Source organism: Apodemus sylvaticus, chromosome 3 (genome assembly GCF_947179515.1).
Source record: "Apodemus sylvaticus chromosome 3, mApoSyl1.1, whole genome shotgun sequence".
In the NCBI taxonomy this organism is placed as follows: Eukaryota; Metazoa; Chordata; class Mammalia; order Rodentia; family Muridae; genus Apodemus; species Apodemus sylvaticus.
Window position 1 is genome coordinate 157,713,754 of NC_067474.1, and position 5,391 is coordinate 157,719,144.

Genomic DNA, 5,391 nt, shown 5'->3' on the forward strand with positions numbered 1-5,391 from the left:
TCTGGCTATTATAAATAGGGCTGCTATGAACACAGTGAAGCATGTATCCTTTTACATTCTGGGGAATCCTCTGGGTATAGGCCCAGGAATGGTATAGTGGGGTCCTCTGGTATTATCATTCCCAGTTTTCTGAGGAACTGCCAGACTGATTTCCAAAGTGGTAGTACCAGCTTACAACCACACCAGCAGTGGAGGAGTGTTCCTCTTTCTCCACATACTCGCCAGCACCTGTTTTCTCTTGAGTTTTTGACCTTAGCCATTCTGACTGGTGTGAGGTGAAGTATCAGGATTGTTTTGATTTGTATTTCCCTGATGACTAAGGATCCAACACCTTTTCACAAGTCCTGTATGGGTCATGATCAAAGATTGATGTCAGTAACTAATGATGGGAATTACAAAGATGCTGGAACTCATTCCAGGCAATGTATCTGGATAAATGGAAATTATGGAGAATTTGGAATTTGGTTTTTTTTTAGTTTTCTTCGAGGGCCTAGAGAGCTAAGCATAGTCTATTTATAATCCAACTCTTGACTGAGGATTAAAAGTTCCTTTTGGTCCCTTCCCAGAAGGATGTATGTTCCCCAGCTGTGGCTGCAGTTGGATGTAGCCATTGGGAACTAGAATACTTTGGAGACACTTCACACTACCAGAGATAATTATGGCTTTAAAACCAGCACAGGCCGGATCAAGCATTTTTGGATTAGACATGCTATGTTGACACAGGCTGAGCAATAATGGAACACATATGTACTTTAGAGCACTTTGGAGACAGAGGCAGGCAATTAATTCTCTGTGAAGTACAGGCCACTGTGGACTATACAGCAAGTTTCAGGACAGTCAAGGATATAGCAAGTTCTGTAAAGACATTATCTAAGCAAACAGACAAACAAAAACAAAAACAAAAACAAAACAACTGAGTGTGCTCAAATTGGTAATCTGAATTCTGTAAACTCAGCTTTAGTGATCTCGCCCCCACACCACACAGTGTTGGCAGAAAGGCTTCCTAAGTTTATTGTCATTAATGGTATATTTTCCCCCTGCTCCCATAGGATGACAATTTAGAAAAAGACACAATGAATGTCTACTCCCCACCCACCCTGGTGAAACTGACAAGACAGAGGCTACTGAGTGAGGAGGCCTTGGACGTTTCTTCTCTCAAGGATCTGCCCAATAGGCTGTTCCCAGTGACACTTGAGGAGGCCTTCATTAATGGTCATACAAAGATCTTAACCACCATGATACCTGTGTGGCCCATCCCATACCTTTCTGTAGGAATGTTGATAAAGACCCTCTGCCTAGACACTTTGCAGGTTGTTCTTGAGGGGCTAGATATACTGATTTCAAAAACAGTTCGCTCCAGGTAGGCAGGATCACCTGGGGTTGGAGAAAGTTTCTCTGAGTACTGAGAATGAGCAATTAGGGACAGAGGATATTTGGCCAACTGTGGATGAGAGGCTTCTGATTTTCAAGTTTTTCTTTACGCCATTGTCAGGAAAGTTCTTTACTGGGAGAAGAGGCTTAGAGTGGTGTAGAGCCTTGGGCTCAGGCTCAGCTATCTGGAAAAATAATGGCTAATATAGGAGATAGAAAATGTAGAAAAATCCAGTGAGGAATGGTCCTTTTCCTGAATCCCTAAAAGTTTAATGTGAAATGAGGTTGGACTGGAATTAAGGTTAGTAGGACAGGGCTAAAGATGCCCTTTTTGCAAAGAATGCTATTCATTTTCTCAGCATGAGGCTCTGGGTTTGATTCTAGGCAGAGGAATAAAACATTGTGGTAGAAAAAGCTGAAGTGTGAGATGTGGAAGGGAATCAAACTGTAAGATGTGTTGTCCTTTACCTTCTAAAAATTATACTCATTTCTCCCTCATTTTCTAGATAAAAATTCAGAGATATGAATTGGAGGGATAGAGACTACTATTTCTGTGGGATATGGGCTGGATTCCCATGAAGGTGAAGGCATATAAGAGTTCATAAAACAGAAACAGGCATTGGAAAACACTCCTGACTGTGGGATGAAGAAAGAATTGAGATGGGAAGGGGGGAACCTGGAAAGGGAAAATCATTTGGAATGTAAACAAAAAGATATAGAAAATAATAAAAAAAAAGAGAGAGAGAGAATTGTGGGTGACATCTCAACTGCAACTCATGGAGCGCAGCCTTGAAGAATGTGCCACATACTTGTTGCAGTGGCCCAGCAGAGAAAAGATTCCATTCATTTATGCTGTAGAACGCTGAAAATTCAGGGCTTAACCAAAGCCACAATCATAGAAATCTTCAAAATTGTACATACAGACTATCCAAGATCAGGAGCTATGCTGTCTTTGCCTAGAAGATTTGGCTTTTCTTTTTATTCGATATATTTTTTATTTATTTTTCAAATGATTTCCCCTTTTCAGGTTCCCCACTCCCCGAAAGTCCCATAAGCCCTCTTCCCTCCCCCTGTTCCCCCACCCACGCCTTCCCATTTCCGTGTTCTGGTATTGCCCTATACTGCTACACTGAGTCTTTCCATAACCAGGGGCCACTCCTCTGTTCTTCTTGGACATCACTTGATGTGTGGATTATGTTTTGGGTATTCCAATTTTCCAGGCTAATATGCACTTATTAGTGAGTGCATACCATTATTGATCTTTTGAGACTGGGTTATCTCACTTAGTATGACGTTCTCCAGCTATATCCATTTGTCTAAGAATTTCATGAATTCATTGTTTCTAAAGGCTGAATAGTACTCCATTGTGAATATATACAACATTTTTTGAATCCGTTCTTCTGTTGAGGGATACCTGAGTTCTTTCCAGCTTCTGGCTATTATAAATAGGGTTGCTATGAACATAGTGGAGGATTTGGCTTTTCTTAACACCTACCTGAAAGAGATGAACAATCCTCTCTCATTCAGTCTAGATGAAATCAAAGGTACCATCAGTATGGGTTGTACTGAAAAGATTGATGAGGAGGAAGTAATCACAGTGATTTCTCTACTTCCCACACTCCACCATCTTCTCTGGGAACTCTATGTATATGATGTCCCTTTTTTAAAGGGCAACCTGAAAGAATTCTTCAGGTAAGGAAGGATTGAGAGTGTACAGAGAAGTAGACAAGAGAAAACAGACCTCTTTTCATTGCTGTTCTCTTTCCTTGTCTTTTGTTTTGTTTTGTTTTGTTTTGTTTTGTTTTGTTTTGTTTTGTTTTGCAAGCTGGGGAGTCCATGTCAGACTGGACACCATAAATCTAGCAAAGTTAAAGACATAGCCTATCTGAGGAGATGAGCTATATGATAAGATAAATATGACCAGGCATAAGCATTGCTCTTTTTGTTCATGTTTTGAGTCAAGAAATTGTTTGAGTAGATGAGTAATATGCAACACTGGGTTTCATGATGAAGACAGGATCATGGACCTTGCAGGAACAAAACCTCTGAGAACTCTTAAAAATAGCACTAGGAAGTTATTGAATTTTATTTGGGATAGATAGGCCTTCCTATATGCACCAAGTTGGCCTGATATAACCATTGGTGTGGTTTCCTGCAATATCCTGAATCATGTTGCTATTTACTAGCATGGTATAGGTTGTGTGAGCAGACAAATGAAGGCCATGTCTTGGGTTGTGGTTGACCTCACTATATAGTCAGAATGAGTTTGGGAGAAAGTCTTCTGCTTACCGGCCAATCATATCAACCCTCTGCAATACTATTTGCCAGAAATCAATCATTTCTTCTCTCCCCAAGTGCCTAAAGAAGCCCTTGGAGACACTTTGCATCACAAGATGTTACCTCTCACAATCAGACTTGGATTACCTGCCCTATTGCCTGAATATATTTGAGCTCAAATGTCTGAATCTTATTGATAAAACTTTGTCATTTACTCCTTGAACCTCTTGTGTGTCTCCTAGAGAGAGGTAGATATACCCTGGAATACCTGCATTTGAAGTCATGTGGAATGGGAGAACATCAGATTGATGTCTGCTGCCTGCCCTAAGGCAATGTTCCCATCTCACAGAAATCAATTTCTATGATAATGAACTTTCTGTGCTTTTACTGAACAAAAGTTCTACACCACACAGCCAAGCTTAGGCAACTAATGGATGAACTGTACCCTCTGGAGTGCTATGATATCAGGGATGTAATACTATCAGACATATTAGAAAATTTTTGACCTGCACTCCTGGATATACTCAGGGCCAAAAGAAAGCCCAAAAAGGTCACTTTTGCCTTCACAAACTGATGCTCTAAGTGTGGTGGGTCCTATATTTATGATCTGGATACCCAATGTTGCTTTTTTGAAAAGAACCTACGTGGTTGATTGTTGAACAGACAAATTGAGTCTTAGCACTGGGGATCGATGAAATCCTAAACGAAAATCCTTTTCTGAAAGGAGCATGAAAATGTCAATCACCTAAAAGTCTGAGACACAGAGGAAATACAAGATTGTCCTCACAGCTTGTGAGTGAGTTTTTCATCTGCCAAAGGTTTCAAGTACTCTTTTCTCCTCTAGGATTTTTATAGTTTGAGTGTGTTACAATAAAAGTATCCTTCCATAAAGACATTGTTCCCCTCTGTTGACTGCACACAATACAGGTGTTGACTTACTGAGGTACTAGTATGTCTCTATCAGAGCACAGAGCTAATGATTCCCAGCATTTCTGTATCTGTGTCCAGTTTCTTCATTCCTCATCACCATAATTAGGTCAATCTCAGATTTGTGCAGTTCCTTTCATCTCAGTAACTGGTCTAATAAATGGGATCTAAAGCACAGGGCTCCACAAAGGCCTCAATGTTTGGGAAACAAATTAGTATGTAGTACATTCAGATCAGAAAAACTGAGTTAGATATGGAGAACAAAGGGATGAGGGGACAGGTTTTTTCAGCAGTCAAGAATATAAGGACCTAGTGAATACCAAGGCAGGCACATTTCTGGAACTATGTCCTTGTATTTAACCTTTGCTGGAAGACATGGTTTATAACATATGAATACTTAGAGAGCTGATATCAAAATGAGAAGAGCATGATGTGACCTTAATCTATTTACTTCTTCATACTTCCAAAACAGATTTATTTTGACTAAGAAGATTTTCACTTAGAGAAATATATCCTAACACCATCCCCTCGTTCCCTGTGATAGGTCTTCATGGGGCGTGGGGTCTCCCAACATTCATGTGTAGAGCAGACTTTTTGTGATATTGAAGTGATTTACAGCAGGCTGAGGAGAAGAGGATTTCTCTATGGAGCTTATCACTATCTCCTTACTCACTTAATTTCATCTCTTTAACATCCAGGCAGGTGACTGTGTCTGGACCTAATTCCATGGAGCTCTGCCTCATATTCTTCTTGTGGGTCTTAGTTTCCTTTCTGGGATATTTGGAGAGCTGATGTTAAATATCATATGTGCACATG

General features: G+C 40.3%; 1 pseudogene; it reads left to right on the forward strand.

Annotated features, from left to right (window-relative positions):
• Positions 1–1,055: 1,055 nt before the first annotated feature.
• On the forward strand, positions 1,056–4,300 carry LOC127680404 (oogenesin-2-like; annotated as a pseudogene).
• The last annotated feature ends 1,091 nt before the right edge of the window (positions 4,301–5,391 follow it).